Source organism: Erinaceus europaeus, chromosome 17, assembly GCF_950295315.1.
Source record: "Erinaceus europaeus chromosome 17, mEriEur2.1, whole genome shotgun sequence".
NCBI lineage: Eukaryota > Metazoa > Chordata > Mammalia > Eulipotyphla > Erinaceidae > Erinaceus > Erinaceus europaeus.
The window spans coordinates 53,396,699-53,414,063 of record NC_080178.1 but is presented as its reverse complement, the minus strand read 5'-3'; the positions used below and the strand labels follow the sequence as shown (position 1 = coordinate 53,414,063).

The 17,365-nt window shown below is 39.1% G+C and overlaps 2 pseudogenes; one reads left to right on the top strand and one right to left on the bottom strand.

Moving 5' to 3' along the window:
- LOC132533795 (NADP-dependent malic enzyme, mitochondrial-like) overlaps positions 1 to 17,365 on the bottom strand; it is a 321,330-nt pseudogene that overhangs the window by 206,259 nt on the left and 97,706 nt on the right.
- Positions 10,342 to 17,365, top strand: part of LOC132533964 (protein SET-like) — a 74,347-nt pseudogene continuing 67,323 nt past the window's right edge.

The window sequence follows — 17,365 nt, the reverse complement described above, 5'->3', positions numbered from 1 at the left end:
CCATTTGTTGAAGAGACTGTGCTTTCCCCATTTAATAGTCTGGGCCCCTTTGTCAACAATTAGATGTCCACAGGTATGGAGGCTCGCTTTTGGGCTCTCAATTCTAATCCACTGGTCAGTGTGTATGTTCATGTTCCAGTATCAAGCAGTTTTGATGACAATGGCCCTATAATACAGTTTGAAATATGTGAGTGTGATGCCTCCGGTTCTGTTCTTTTTTCTCAAGATTGTTTTGGCAATTCTAGGTCTTCTCTGGTTCCAGATAAACATTTGTCGCCTAAAAAATGTGTTTGGGATCTTGATGGAGATATCATTAAATTTGTAGATGGCTCTGGGTAGTATATTCATTTTGATGATGTTAATTCTTCCAACCCATGAACATGGAATATCTTTCCACTTCTTTGTGTCTTTTTCAATTTCCTTGAGTAGTGACTCATAATTTTCAGTGTACAAGTCTTTCACTTCTTTGGTCAGGTTTACTCCTAGATATTTTATTGTTTTAGTTGCTATAGTAAAAGGAATTGATTTCTGGATTTCAATTTCTTCTAGTTTAGTGTTAGCATACAGGAATGCCACTGCCTTTTGAATGTTAATTTTATAGCTTGATACCTTACTGTATGTCCTGATGATTTCCAAAAGCTTCTTGCTGGATTCCTTAGGTTTGAGTTCTTTTTTTTTTGAAGGTTTTGTAGAATTCATTTGTTAAACCATCTTGCCCTGGTCTTTTATTCTTGGGAAGGTTATAATAACTGTTTCAATTTTGTTAGTTGTGATGGGCCTGTTCATATTATTTAGTTCCTCTTTATTTAATTTTGTATGTTTGTAGGTATCTAAGAAGTTGTCCATTTAGTCCATGTTCTCTAACTTGGTGGCATATAGTTGTTCATAGAAACCTCACATGATATGTTAAATCTCTGCTGTCTTTTTTGATATCTCCTCTTCAATTTACAATCTGATTTTTTTTTTATCTTCTCCCTTTTATTTTTTTCTTCAATTTTGTTAGTCTGGCTAAAGGTTTGTGGATTTTGTTTACTCTTTTTAAGAACCTACATTTACTTTCATTGATATTTTTCTTTATAGTTTTCTTATTTTCAGTGTTATTTATTTCTGCCCTAACTTTAGTGATTTCTGTCCTTCTGATTGTTTTAGGTTTCCTTTATTCATCTTTGTCTAGGTCTTTAAGGTATGAAGTCAGGCTGTTTCTTTGTGCTTTTTCTTGTTTCCTAATGTGTGCTTGTATGGCTGTCAGCTTCCTTCTCAGTACTTCCTTAGCTGTATCCCAAATGTTTTGATAGCTTGTGTCTTCATTTTCATATAGTCTCGAAATATTTTTATTTCTTCCTTTATTTCCTCTTTGTCCCTGTAGTTGTTAAGTAGTGTACTGTTGAGCTTCCACATTTTGGGACCATTAGTCATTTTTTCTTGATTGTTAAGTGTTTCATACCACTGTGGTTTGAGAAGATGCTTGGAATGATTTCAGTGCTCTTGAATTTGCTGATGCTGTCTTTGTGGCCTAAAATGTGGACTGTCCTTGAGAATGACCCATGTGGACTTGAGTAGAATGTGTATTAGTTTCTTGTGGTGAAAGACTCTTAATATGTCCAATAGTTCTAGATTATTTATCTCTTCATTTAGCACCTTCATTTCTTTTATTTATTTATTTATCTATTTATTTAGTTGTTTTTTATTGATGCAGTTATTATTGTTATTGATGTCATCATTGTTAGATAGCATAGAGAGAAATAGAGATATTGGGGAAGACAGAGAGAGACAGAAAGACACCAGCAGACCTGCTTCACCACCTGTGAAGTGACTCCACTTCGGGTGGGGAGTCGGGGGCTTAAACTGGGACCCTTATGTTGGTCTTTGCACTTTGCACTACTTGCACTTAATCTGCTGCACAACCGCCCATCTCCCTATCTCCTTCACTTCCTTAGTGATTTTCTGCCTGTATGATCTGTCATGTTGAGAGAGTGGGGTGTTGGATACCCCAATATTACTGTGTTGTTGTCTGTATATTATTGTACCTCTTTTAGTACATGTTTGATGTATTTAGATGACTTCTCAATAAGTGCATAAATGTTAATAATGTTAAATCCTCTTGATTGATTGAGTTAGGTAGTGTCCATCCATATCTTTTTAAATTTTATTCATTTTAAAATCTATCATGTCAGATATGATAATAGCTGTTCCTGCTCTTTTTTGTGTGCCCTTGGCTTGTATGATAGTTTTCCATCCTTTCACTTTGTATGTGTTTGTCTTGTCGAATTAGGTGGGTTTCCTATAGACAACATATAGTTGGGTTCTGTTTTCTGATCCATCTTCATACTCAATGCTTTTTAATATGTGAATTTAGGCCATTGACATTTATTGTTATCATATGCTGAAATTATTTTAACATCATTATTGTGGATTGTTAGAGTGTTCTGATAGATGGCATGTTTATGGTGGTCTGACTGTTTATAGGAGGCCTTTCAGAACTTATTTCAGGGCAGGTTTGGTGATAGTTGATTCTTTCAACTATTGCTTGTCTGAGAAGGTTTTTATGCTTCCATCTAATCTGAATGGCAGTCTAGCAGGATACAGTAGTCTTGGTTGAAGCCTTTGTCATTAAGCACTTGATAGATATCTTGTTATTCTCTTTTGGCCTGCAATGTTTGTGTGGAGAAGTCTGCTGCTAATCTTATGGGTTTTCCTCTGTAGGTGACTCTATGTTTTTCTCTTGCAGCCTTCAGGATCCTTTCTTTATCCTTTTTCCTTTCCATTCTAAATATTATGTGTCTTGTTGTCTTTAAGTGTGTGTTGTATCTGTTTGGGACTCTCTGGGCTTCTTGAACTTTTATGTGTGTAGAGTAGGGAAGTTCTCAGCTACTATTTACTGAAGAATGCTTTCTTCCCTTCCTCCTCTTCCTCTGGTAAGCCAATAATACATATATTATTATTATTCTATTTTTTTAAATTTTTTATTTATAAAAAGGAAACATTGACAAAACCATAGGATAAGAGCAACCAACTTCACACTATTGCCACCACCAGAACTCTGTATGACATCCCCTCCCCTCCCCTGATAGCTTTCCTATTCTTTAACCCTCTGGGATTATGGACGCAAGGTCAATATGGACTACAGAAGGTTGAAGGTCTGGCTTCTGTAATTTCTTTTCCACTGAACATGGGCATTGACAGGTCCATCCATACTCCCAGCCTGTCTCTTTCCTTAGTGAGGTAGGACTCTGGGGAAGCAGAGCTCCAGGACACATTGTTGGGGTTGTCTGTCCAGGGAATTCTGGTTAGGATCATGCTAGCTGGTAGTTGAAAAGAAAGTTAACACAGAAAGCCAAACAAATTGTTAACCTATCATGAACCTAAGGGCTGAAATAGTGCAGATGAAGAGTTGGGGGCAGGTCCTCCATTTTGTAGATAGCTAGTAGGCATATTTTAGTTAAATTTGAAAGGGCTTGTGGCTATACTAGTTTGATGGGCCTAGACCTCTAATAAATACTTCTCTCCATTTTTATGGGTCATTTCTGATAGCAACAACTCAATAGACCTCTTTGTGGGCCCCCATAGGACCTTGCCCTCAACTTGGATAACAATGATAGAGAGGGCAGGGGAGATAGCATACTGGTTATATAAACAGACTCTCATGATTGAGGCTCCAAAGTCCCAGGTTCAATCCCCCTGAGCACCACCATAAACCAGAGCTGAGCTGTGCTCTGGTATTTCTTTTTATCTCTCTCTCTCTCTCTCCCTCTTTCTCTCTCTTTCTCTTCCTCTCTCTTTCTCACTCTGTGTATTCATCTCTATCAAAAATAAAATAAATAAATAAAATATATTTAAAAAATGGTAGACAATGTTTTGTTCTCCAAAGGGAGGATGGACAACATGCTCTATGCTACATCTGAGGAAGATGGATTGATATTGGAGCAACATGGAATGTTCCTACTCAGGACCACAGAATGTGATCTCAGATTTAGAGGGATATAGAGGTCACATAGGCTCCTAAACTCAATAGGGGACCCAGATCACATGAAATCGATGTTGTTTATAGTCAACAATATTTATACACCTTTCCCATATTAGGGAGCTAGTCTCTTTCCTGATGCAGATTTCTGTTCCTTTTTCAGCCATGACATCATCTCCCTAGACAATAACTTGGATCCACTGGCATATCAGATTTCAGGATCAGGGACAAAAAGGAAAAAAAAAAAAACACCTCGTATATTATTTCATTTGAAGTGATTCCATAGGTCTCTGTTGTTTATGTCAGTATCTCTTAATGTCATTTTGAGATCTCTAATTTCATTTTTAGTTGTCTCTAAGTCATCCTCCAACTTGCTCATTCTGTCTTCAGCCTCATTTATTTTATTCTCTCTCCCTTCTACTGTTTTCTGGAGTTCATCTATTTTTTAAATATATTTTTTTATTTCTTTCTTGGGGAATTAATGTTTTACATTCAACAGTAAATATAATAGTGTGTACATGCATAACATTCCCCAGTTTCCCATATAACAATACAGCCCCCACTAGGACCTCTGTCATCCTTCTTGGACACTGTATTCTCCCCACCCACCCACCCCAGTGTCTTTTACTTTGGTGTGAGAGTTCATCTATTTTGTTATCCTGTTCTGATACTGTTTTGGCTTCTCCAGCCTGTTGTGTTCTTAGCTCAGCTATTTCAGCTTTCATCTCTCTAATAACCTTGAGATAATTAGTGTTTTCTTCCAGTGTCTCATTTGTTGTTTCTGCATATCTGGTGAGAATTCTTTCAAACTCTTTACACACTCCTGTCACTATTTCCTTAACTAGTGTTTGTATGTTGACCTCATTATTTTGTGCCTCACTCTTTGGGGGCCTTTTAGTTGGACTGTGATCCTGGTTAATTTTCCCAATATTTATTCTTGTTGGTTTAACCATTCTATACAGTATATTATGAGGTCTCTCTCTCAGCACTTTTCAAATTACTGCAGGGGAGTTGCTTTACAGGTGGTGCAGCAGGTCTGCAGGTGTCTGTCTTTCTCTCCCCCTCTCTGTCTTCCCCTCCTCTCTCCATTTCTAAGTTTCCTATCTAACAATAAAAACAGCAATAACAACAATAACTACAACAACAATGAAAAAATAAACAAGGGCAACAAAAAAAGGAACATAAATAAATAAATAAATAAACAAATAAAATATTAAAAAAAGAGAGAGAGGCAGAGTGATGGGTAAGGGTAGATAACATAATGGTTATGCAAACAAACTGTCATGCCTGAGGCTCCAAAATCACAGGTTCAATCCCCCGCACCACCATAAGCCAAAGTTGATCAGTGCTCTGGTATAAAAAGAGAGAGAGAGAGAGGCAATGTGAAGAGACCACAGCACCAAAGCTTCCTTTAGTGCTATGGGGACTCAGCTTCAGGCTGGGTTATGCACATGGCAAAGCAACACACTTTCCAAGTGACATGTTTCACTGGCTCTCTCTCTCTCTCTATCTCCTTCTCTCTCTCCCTCTTCCTCTCTCTCTCCCTCTCTCATATATATATATATAATATAGTCCAGGAGCAGTGAAATAATATACAAGACAATGCCATCTTTAAGATTTGCTTTTAATGAGCAGAATCAGAAATGTATAGATTTTCATATTTTCTTCAGTAGCAAAAATTACCAGATGGAAGCATTTCAGTTGTTGGATAGATGAGACATTGAATACAAAGAGGCAAGGCGCTTGAGTTTGGTGGCTAGTCTGAAGTTGGATGAGAATATTGTCTGAGTAGAGAAAAGGGCTAGACAGTCAGATAAGGGCAGGGAGTAGCTCCCATTATTATGGAAAAAATATGTGCCTAAAATTAACTATTTACCGCCATCCATTTTTTCCAGGGCCCATATATATATATGTTTATCACAGAGCCTGTGTAACCTCTAAGTCCCTGTTGGTCTTAGCTTATAGCTCATGGTCACATCTGAGGACCATTGCAGGCTATACTCATTCCAGGATCAATCTTTTTCAAGTGGAAGGGCAGGATACCCTCAGCCTCCCTTCAGAGTCTGGGGCTATCTCTACCATCATTGCTTTATGAGCCAAGGTCCTGGAAGGCCCCCAAGAGGCTGTTCCTTATGGAAGTGACCAGCAGTAGTGGAGATAGGGACCTTTTAGTGTTCAAGGCCCAGTATATGTGTATAGGAATCCAAGGATTCCCTAAGTAGGGCCCCTGATGATCAGATGGTACGATATTGACCAAACAGGCCATTATTAAGTGGGCCAGTCTCTTGCCCTTAACCAACTTTTGTAGTCCTTTCTTTATCTGATGATCTTACATTTTCTCTCAGTTGTTCAGGCATTGAGTATCATTTGTTGAGTTCAACCAGAGTTAGGTTTTGGGGATGTGTCTTCTTAGGACCTTTCTGTTAGGCTGCCCTGCTAATTTGGTCTAAATCCAATCAATTAAAGTTTTAAAAATATTCAATTTTATTGAGAGTTAGAATGAAAGAAATCACAGTACTGAAGCATCCTTTCTGGTTGCATCTATGTCACCTGTCCCTGCAAAATGTTTATGGGTGCATGTATTCATCATTGCTGCCTGAGACTGCAGCATCATTGCTTCAGACTGCAAAACAAGTACAAAAGCTCAGGAGAAAAGACTGGGAAGAAGGATTTTGAAACTCTCAATACATACCATATATATAAAGAATTAACTGTAAATCTCAAAATATTCTAAAAGGTAGACTATGTGAAGTACATTCAGTGTTGATAGAAATGACAGATCTGGAAAGTTAACATGTAAAATTAAAATAATTTTAAGGGGACTAGGTGGTGATGCACCAGGTTGAGCACACATGTTGCAATGCACAAGGGCCCAGGGTCAAGCCCCTGGTCACTACCTGAGGGGGAAAGCTTCATAAGTGGTGAAGCAGCGCTGCAGGTGTCTTCTCTGTCTCCTTCCTTCTCAATTTCTCTGGCTCTATCCAGTAGTTATAAATACATAATTTAGAATAATTTTAAAAGCACTGAAAAATCTCAGACCAGTTATGTATAGTGAATGTGTTTTTTAGAGCATTTAAACACATTTATGGTTTTTCTCATTTGCTTGAAAATTTAAGAAGGGTTTTGATATTTGCAGTAAATATTCGAGTTATTAGGATCACTTTTCTAAAAACTAGGTTTTTTTATCTCAGTGTCTTATTTAATTAATTAGTTAGTTAATTTTTTAGTCAAGCTTCCTTGTTTGTTTAGCAGCTAGAACACAGACATGCATATTTAAGGCCCTGGGTTCAACCTTCAGCTCTGTAATTCTGCAGTGATGCTTTGGTCTCTCCAAACTAAATTCAAAACCAAAGTAAAACATCTAAAAGTTTTACAGTTATAGAAAGATCAGGTAATTGGAAAAAAGATTATAACTTCATTGTATGTTTTTCTTAAGAGTTATAATCTGTACAAGTGGCCATTTATAGATCTTTCTTTGGTGAAATTTTCAGGAAATGTTAAAACCTGCCAGGGGCCAGCCCCAGCAGGTCTCAGGGATCCCAAAGGAGGGGTGTTGGCCAACAATGAGAGATGAGTGAGTTGATGCTGAATCAAGCTCAGGCAGACATCTCTGTCATGCTCACGCAGAACTTTATTTTTATAGTCTCATAAGGCATAGATCATTAATACAGAAATCACCAAGGTATAGATTATTAAAACAAAAATCACCAAGTAAGCACAGCACAGGTAGGGAACACCTGCTTTGTGGAATATTCACATTCCAGGGGCACTTTTCTCCCTAGAGATCACATCACAGTTTCTAGGTCTTTTGTTATTTCCTGTACCTGTGTGCTAGTCAGATGTCCTTTTGATTAAGATTAATATTCTCCCTATTATGTATGTTTATGCCATCCTCTTGCCCCTAGGCATCGGAAGCTGTGGTTCATAGAAAATTCAAGCTTGTTACGTTTCTAGGGGCCTTAAACAAATTGAACAGCCCATTTTTCATATAATCTGTTCCATTGTTTGATCAAGGAGTTTTGTTTTGTTCCTTACTGAGAAGGAAGCAAGGTGATACTTAATTTTACCCCATAAAATAAAGCTTGCTTTTTTGTATGCTTATTATGTGACCTAGATTCTCATGTACTATTCCTGTATAAGGAAGTGGGAGCATGGTGGGTGGTAGCTTAAAAGGCCCATTGTATGTATCTAGGCAGGTACCTTAACTTTCCATTAATTAATTAGGCTATGTAAGGTGCCCCCTCCACTGTGGGAACCACCAATCTTTCTCTATGTTTTAGGGGGACTACTAAAGGAAGTGGTGTAGATAAATGGGGAAACAATTCTTCCTCTTGGAGTCTCCTGAAAAATTCTGCATTACTGATATTCCTTTTTCCATTATGATCAATCTTACAGGGTGCAATGCAGGTTTTGTCATTACTTTTGTTATTGATCAGGCTCTGAGCCTGGCCATAGGTAAATATTATTAAGACCACACAGAGCTTAATCCCAAGACCTATACATGGCAAAAGGCAAGATGGTTTCAGTTTGGCCTGGAGAGTCCAGCAAGCTGAACTTCCTGCAAAGCTGGTAGTGTGTCAAGCAGGTCGCATGACAGTGCCTGTGCCATCTCCCCCTTTTTTATTTTGTAAATGAAACTTTCGTGTTTCATTGAAATGGCTTTGATGCTGTGCCTTAGCACTCACTGAGCTCTTATGGTTGTTTTTGCTTTAATTTTAACTATGATTAATTATCCCTAAGCAAGCTTCCTGGAGTAGCTATTGTTTCTAAAAGGTGAGTTTTTATGAAGCAAATTAACAGTCTACCCCTATTCTATAAGCTTCTCAAGGCTGTGGGAAGAACCCACTGCTCTCTATATTTCCCTCTAACCTTTTCTGCTAGTGGTGTAGGTACCGGGATGATAAAGGGGTGGGGGGAGCTAGGAATTGCCTTACAGACAGCTTATCTGATAATTGGCCAATTGCTGTTTTGGACCTCTTTAGTCAGGGGGTCTTTAAGGGGTTGTTTTTTGTTAAACAGCATTCTCCTTAGGAACTTGCTATTTTCTCAGTTTTCATTTGGAAAATAACCAAAAAATCTTATAAAATAGCCAATAATACCCAATATTAATATCATGATTAGTGGAACAAAAAGGCAGAGTGGTTTCGGTTCAATCCAGGGCCACTCACCTTGCAGAGGCCCCCCACCATGCTTGGATCTTGTCAGATAGCTGGTGTGACTTCGCCTTCCCTAAAAACTGGTCCTTAAAGTCTTTAAAACCATTCTTCCCTCAGAGTTAACATTGAAAATCTTTTATCTGATACTTGCTCTCATTCATTGATTTCTCTCTTTTTATATTGTCAACTTCCAGCTATACTAATTTAATCCAATTTAGAAAAAGCTACTTTTCATGGTGGGGGAAATGTTATGTGATGATTTGTATTTTTATTTAGCAATATGGTAAAAACTCGTTCTTTACAGTTAAAAAAGCAAACTTTCAAATAATAATACACACACATATATATGTAGGTATATATATACATACATATATATACATATATATATATATATTTAAGCTAGAACACTGCTCAGCTATGGTTATGGTGGTGTAGAGGATTAATTATGGGCAAATAAAATTATTCTGGGCAAATAAAAATTCTAAAAATACATTTATTGGGAGTCAGGCGGTAGCGCAGTGCGTTAAGCACACGTGGCGCAAAACGCAAGGACCGGCTTAAGGATCCCAGTTCGAGCCCCAGCTCCCCACGTGCAGGGGAGTCACTACAGGTGGTGAAGCAGGTCTATAGGTGTCTATCTTTCTCTCCCCTTCTCTGTCTGAACTACTCTGCAAGGACTACTGAGCATCATTCTAGTACATGTGAAACTAGGGATCAAGATTTCGGACCTTATGCTTTCAAGCCCAGTATTTCATTCCCGACCCCACCTAGCAAGCCACTTAATTTATTAATTAACATGAAACTGAGAGAACAGAGCATTGCTCCGGCAATCCATGCATTGAACTCAAGTCCTGATGCTTAAGACTCCAACACTGTTAGCAATCTCCCAGTCTGCTTCAGAACTGATTTTTAAAGGGTTGAGTTTATTCCATAGGTGGTAGACCATTATATTCACATGACAGAAGCCACAGTGCCATTCCAGTAGGTGTGTGTGGCACTGAGAATTGAATCAGGAGCCTCCTGCATGTAAGTCCTGCACTCTACCAATGGAGCTATTTCCCTGACTGCTTATATCAGAACTTGCTTTCTTTTACTGCATTTACACTGGAAGTTCTTACTTATTTATGAATTAATTTATATGGACCCCAGTTAGGCTTGAAATATGTGTATATGTTCTTTTTTTTTTTTTTTCCAGGAGAAGGGATCCAGCATCCTTTTGGAGCCATGAATATGGTGTGGACTCCATCTGTTGCTCAGATTGGAATTTCAGTGGAATTACTGGATAGCGTGGCTCAGCAAACTCCTGTAGGCAATGCTGCTGTGTCCTCAGTTGACTCCTTCACTCGGGTAATGTCATCTTATTTCCTTACTCCTTTAAAAAACAATATATACTTTAAAAATAAGCCTGGTGGGGAGTCGGGTAGTGAGTTAAGCACATGTGGCACAAAGTGCAAAGACTTGCATAAGGATACCGGTTCGAGCCCCTGGCTTCCCACCTGCAGGGGAGTCACTTCACAGGCGGTGAACCAGGTCTGCATGTTTCTATCTTTCTCTCCCCTTCTCTGTCTTCCCATCCTCTCTCCATTTCTCTCTGTCCTATGTAACAATAATAATAACTACATCAACAATGAAAAATAACGACAACAAAAGGGAAAATAAATAAATATAAAAAATTTATATAGTAAAAAATAGCCTGGTACTGGAAAGTTAAAAAAATGAAGGTGGATATATGACATTAATTACTGACTTTATGAATGCTTTTGGTTTATTTGTATATGCTTAAGTATCTTAGTATTTGTAAATGTTTTGATGAGTTTTTTTTAACATTTATTTGTATGTGTGCTAGAACAAGAGAATTCTGTTTATAGTGATTTCTATGACATTTAGGCTTAACTATTGTACTTTACATATATGTTCTAAATTTTAAAAATTATTTTATTTATTTTATTTTTGAGAGAGTTGCAGAGAGAGAAAGACACAGAGAAACACCAGAGCAAGACACAGCTCTGGCTTATTGTGATGCGGGGGAGTGAACCTGGGACTTTGGAGCCTCTTTGCATAACCATTATCCTACTTACTTTTTTTTTCTCTACATTTTACTTACTGATGAGAGCATATGGATGAGAGAGAGAGAGAAAACAAGAAAATCTTTGGTGTATATAGTGCCAGTGCTCAATCTCAGACCCTGTGTGCACACAGGACTGATGCTATCACGTTCATCCTCACTACTTCCATTTTTTTTAAGATAAAATATTGGGCTATAAGTAGCTTAGCAATCTACACAACAGACTTTCATGTAAAAGGCCCCAGAGGTCCAGAGCTGAGCAGTTCTCTTTTTTTTTTTTTTTTAAACCAGAGCACTACTCAGTTCTGGCTTATGGTGGTGCCGGGGATTGAACCTGGGACTTTGGAGCCTCAGGCATGAGAGTCTCTTTGCATAACCATTATGCTATTTACCCTCTGCCCTGCTTTCTTTTTTAAATATAATTTATTTAATTGTTTTCCCTTTTGTTGCCCTTGCTTTTTATTGTTGTAGTACTTATTGTTGGTTTTTTTGTTTTTTTTTTTGTAGTTATTATTGTTGTTGTCATTGTTGGATAGGACAGAGAGAAATGGAGAGAGGAGGGGAAGACAGAGAGGAGGAGAGAAAGATAGACACCTGCAGACCTGCTTCACCGCCTGTGAAGCGACTCCCCTGCAGGTGGGGAGCCGGGGTTCGAACTGGGATCCTTATGCTGGTCCTTGTGCTTTGCGCCACCTGCGCTTAACCCTCTGCACTACAGCCCGACTCCCCTTATTGTTGTTATTGATGTCATCATTGTTAGACAGGGCAGAGAGAAATGGAGAGAGGAGGGGGAGAGAAAGGTAGACACCTGCAGACCTGCTTCATTCACTGCCTGTGAAATGACTCCCCTGCAGGGTGGGGAGCCGGTGGCTCGAACTGGGATCCTTATGCTGGGTCTTGCACTTTGCGCCATGTGTGTTTAACCACTGCGCTACCAACCGACTCCAAGCAGTTCTCTTCTTAAAAAGAGAAAAGCAAAATTACACATATGGTCCACTGCCCTTCCGTTTCCCTCCTTATATCTGCTCTGTGTCTTTTTTTTATGATAAGACATTTATTTATTTATTTATTTATTTATTTATTTATTTATTCTGCCTTTAGGGTTATCACTGGGACATGGTTCCTGCACTACAAATCCACTGCTCTTGGAGGTCATTTTTCCCATTTATGTTGCCCTTGTTGTTATTATTGTTGGATAAGATAGAGACATCGAGAAGGGAGGGGAAGACAGAGAGGGAGAGAAAGGTAGATACCTACAGACCTACTTCACCACTTGTGAAGCGACACCCAAAACGCCACCACCACCACCACCACCACCCTCCCGCCTTGCAGGTGGGTACCCTGGAACTCGAACCGGGATCCTTATGTAGTCCTTGTGCTTTGCCCCATGTGCGATTAACCTGCTGTGCTACCACCCTACTCCCTTGATAAGACCTTTTTATCTGTGTTCCAGTGGATAGTGGCATTACTTCTAGATCTGGAATCTGTACCATAAATGAGTACATTTATCTATGTGTGTGAGCTTCTTTGTATTTGAAATGCCTGGAAGCATTTGTCCTGTGAATACTGACATCCTAGTGCCTGCTGGTATGTCGATAACATGGAGCAGTCTGCAGCCAGGAGGAGGGCTCACACCAAGCTGGCACCTTGATCTTAAACTTGCAGTCTCCAGAATTGTGAGAAATCCTGTGTTACCATCTACCCAGTCTGAGGTCACTTGTGATAGCAGTTGAATGGGAATAGATACACTGACATTTATTTTTTTATTAATAAATGTCATATATATATATATATATATATATATATATATATATATGTATATATATATATATGTGTTAACCCAGGCAAGCTAAATTCTGGTAATATGCCAAGTTATCTTCTGTTACGTTCAGTTATTAATGGAGAGCTCAGCTAGCGTTTAGGCAGTTTAGATTTGGAGAATACTGAAGAAACTAAATTTCTCCTGTTATCTCTTCTGAAAGGTGAAGGAAACCCAAAGAGCTCATGCAGAAAGGCATCTTAGCAGTTTTATTGTGACTGGATTTGGGGAAGGCAAATTCAATGAGCTGTCATAGAAGACAAGGTATGAATGAATACGAGTAAACAGTATGTGTAAGGCAAGAAGTAGTCTCCATTTTCTGGATCCAATACACTAGAAAACATAATACAGTTTGCAGCTGGTGTCCCAGTACCCCCCAGAGTACTTTTTTCCAAATCTGTCTTTAAAAATATAAATTTATCTTTATTTTACTTGTTAAAAGAGAGAACCAGAGCCTCACTCCAGCATGTACACTACCATATACTGACTGAACTTGGAGCCTCATGCTTGAGTCCAACAATTTCGCCACTGTGTCAGCTCCTGGATCACCTTTATTTTTATTTATTTTTTGACCAGAGCTTTATTTAGCACTGGTTTAAAGTGGTGCCAGAGATTCATTGGGACCCCAGAGCCTCAGACAGAAGAGTCTTTTGCAATGAGGATCCTGGTTAGGGACCCTGGATTCCCACCTGCAGGGGAGTCGCTTCACAGGCGGTGAAGCAGGTCTGCAGGTGTCTGTCTTTCTCTCCCCCTCTCTATCTTCCCCTCCTCTATCCATTTCTCTCTGTCCTATCCAACAACAACAACATCAATAATAACTACAACAATAAAACAAAGAGGGCAACAAAAGGGAATAAATAAATATTAAAAATGCAAAAAAAAGTCTTTTGCATAACCACTATGCAATCTCCTAACCCAAATTTCCCTTTCCAGTGTTTTTTATGCAACCAAAAACACACAGTACAGTCTTTTGTGAGTCCCTTCCTTCATTTAGCATGTTTTCCCGATTTACTCATTTTCAGCATGTATAATACATATTTTTTGCTAAAAAATATTTTTTCCATTTCATGATTATGCCACATTTCCCTCAGTGGAACTGGGGCCTCATTAATATGTTATTTCATTGTTCTTAGATTGATTATTCATTCAGCTAGAAAGGGGGAGAGACAGACGATTCCAGAGCTGCCCCTGTTTCCATGTCACCTTGTACTTGGTGCCAGTGCTTGAGTCCCACCCACACAATTAGACAAGGCATGTCCCCTAGATCGTGAGCTGTCTCTCTAGATGGATAGACCGCATTTTAGCCATACTTTTGGGTTGATTGCATCTTTGGCTGTTATGAGTAATGTTGCTGTGTATATTCATGTACAAGGTTTATTTTATTTTTTTGTTTTTGTTTTGTCCTCTCTGGGGCCTCACTTTTCTGTAAAGAAAGGGACAGATACCACAGCACCAAAACGTTCCTCAGTGTGATAGTGCCCCCATGTGGTGTAGCAGTAGCTCAAACCTGGGTGGTGCACCTGGCAAAGCAGACACCCTCCCAGGTAAAGTATCTCACTGTCCCCTGTATACATGTTTTTTTAATGGGCATGTGCTGTCATTTCTCTTGCATATATTTTCAAGAATAGAATTATAGGTTCTCTCTGCCTAACTTTAAAAATATTTTTGTTAGTGATTTAATATTGATTTACAAAATTATAAGATAACAGGAGTATAATTCCATGCTTTTCCCACTGCCAGTGTTTTCTATCCCCATGCCCTCCATAGGATACTGCATTTGTTCTCCCAAGATCACAAATATAGGTTGACTATTATTTGTACAACTGTCAGTCTCTCTCTCTATATATATTTCCCCATTTTCCCTATGATCTTGCTTCCTCTTCCTTTCTAAGTCACACTTAATACTTGTGTGTCCCCCCCCTTTTTTTTTGTCTTTTTCTCTTTCTTTTCCTTCTCTCTCTGGTTCCTGATGAAATTGGAGTTCAGAGCCCTGTAGTCACCTTTCCCTGACATTTACCCCTCTGGGAGTATGGACCAAAATTCTTTATGGGGTACAGAAAATGGAAGTTCTGGCTTCTGTAATTGCTTCTCCACTGGACATGGACATTGGTATCTTGTGTTGGGTTTTTGGTTTATTTATTAAAAAGAGGGAAAGAACAGCATTACTCTCCCATACTTGACGCCAGGTCACAAAACCATTGCACCACAAATGCAAAGTCCTATACTCTACCTGCACAGCTACCTTTCATCACAGATTTTGTTGTAAGAGTTATAGGAATAAATTCTATATGGAGGCCAGGTAGTGACATGCCAGGTAGGGCACAAAGACCTGAGTTCAAGCTCCCAGCCTTGACTAGCTCAGAGGAGTGCTGCAGGTATCTCTCTTTTTCCTTCCCACTATATTCCCCCATCTCTCCCCCCCCCTCTCTCTCTCACACACACACACACACACACACACACACACAGGTTTTCATAGCTCTTGGCCCAGTAAAATAGAATAGTTTACATACATATGGCCCACAAGGAAATGGACTGGGAACACTGGTGCAGAGAGCATCTTGATCTCTCTTGACACTAGTGCCACTTTATCACTAGTGTCCCTCACCTCCCAGAGCAGAGGCTTTCCCTAGAAATTGCTTCACTCCAGCCCCCTCCATCAGGACTATTGCTAGGGCCGTCAGCCAACAAGATATTTCATTAATGTGCATGTACAGAGTGAGTGGGCTTAGGACACTAAGGAGAGTGAGATGACCTTTTTCATGCAAAACCAAAGAGGAAGAGAGAGACTTGGGAGTCAAGAGTTTTCCTCAGGGAGGCACACAGGAAGCTGGGTTTCACCAGGAGCACAGGCACTCAAGGCAGGGGTAAGAACTCTAGGGAAACTCAGTGGAGAGCCATGCTGGCAACAGAAACTCTTCTTCCTTCTAGTGAAGTCAACACTCTTCCTGGGATCTGGTGCCTCCCAAAGAATGACCCAAACCCTCTAGCTGACTGATACAAATATGGGATATAAAGTATGTGATGACTGTGTTAAGAAGATAATAAAGGACAGACGGGGTGGGTGGTAGGATAGGTAACATATGGTTATGCAAAGAGATTCTGATGCCTGAGACTCCAAAGTCCCAGGTTCAGTCCCTTGCACCACCATAAACTAGAGCTGATCAGTGCTCTGGTAAGAAAGAAAAAAATAAGAGTGTGATAATAAAATAAAAATTTAAGTCTTCCATCTCTACTTCTCATCAGCAAGGCAGTCACTTTGCAACTAAGTGGGTTACTGTCAGTGAGAGACACATAATAGGGATAAAGTATTGTTTCCCAGGACTGCTAATACAGTTTATACAAAAGTGCTTGTAACTATACAGCATAGCACATGTTATGTGTTATTACAATTATAACGAGTACCTATGATGTCATTGCAGTTGTCCTGATGATAAAAATGATCTTTTATGCTTCTTTTTACTGGGTAGTTAGATGTATAGATGAATTGATAGAAAGATTAGACATACAGAAAGTCATATTCATAGTTAGGGAGACAACATCGTGGCTTTGCAAAAGATTTTCATGCTTGATGATCTGAAGTCCCAGGTTTAGTCCTGAGCACCACCATAAGCCAGAGCTGAGCAGCACTCTAATCTTTCTGTATCTCTATTTTTCTCTCCCATTAAAATAAAATAAAATATTAAAAAAGAGGTCCTATTTATGAACATTCCCTGTTACATAACAAATTACAAAAACTTTTCTTCATCATCTGTGTTCAGGTGAAAGCGAAACTATCAGCCATGCAAGTTAGACTGTGACTGTGGTATGCAGTATATCAGCAATTTCAGAATATGGTACAAAACTTTTAAAAAAATTTTTATGAGAGGGATAGGGGAGAGAGAAAGAACCAGACATCACTGGTACATGTGCTACCGGGGATCGAACTCAAGACCTAACGCTTGAGAGTCCAACACTTTACCTAGTAGGCTAAATCCCATACCACTGGTACAGAACATTTTAACAAGTATCAAGTTATGACTAATTACAAGATAAATTATTAGTTAGAACTATAATTTACAGAGGATGGGCTGTGTTGCATCTGGTTGTGCACATGTTACAATGTGTAAGGACCTGGATTCAAGTCCATGGTCCCCACCTGCAGGGGGAAAGGTTTACAAGTGCTGAAGCTGTGTTGCAGGTTTTTCTCTCTCCCTCTCTATTTCTTTCTTCCATGTCCACTTCTCTTAGTCTCTATTCAATAATAAAAAATATTTTACAAAATGAATTAGAGGGTGGGAGTAAATAGCAAAATGGTTATGCAAAGAGACTCTCATGCCTGATGCTCCAGAGTCCCAGGTTCAGTCCCGCACACCACCATAATCCAG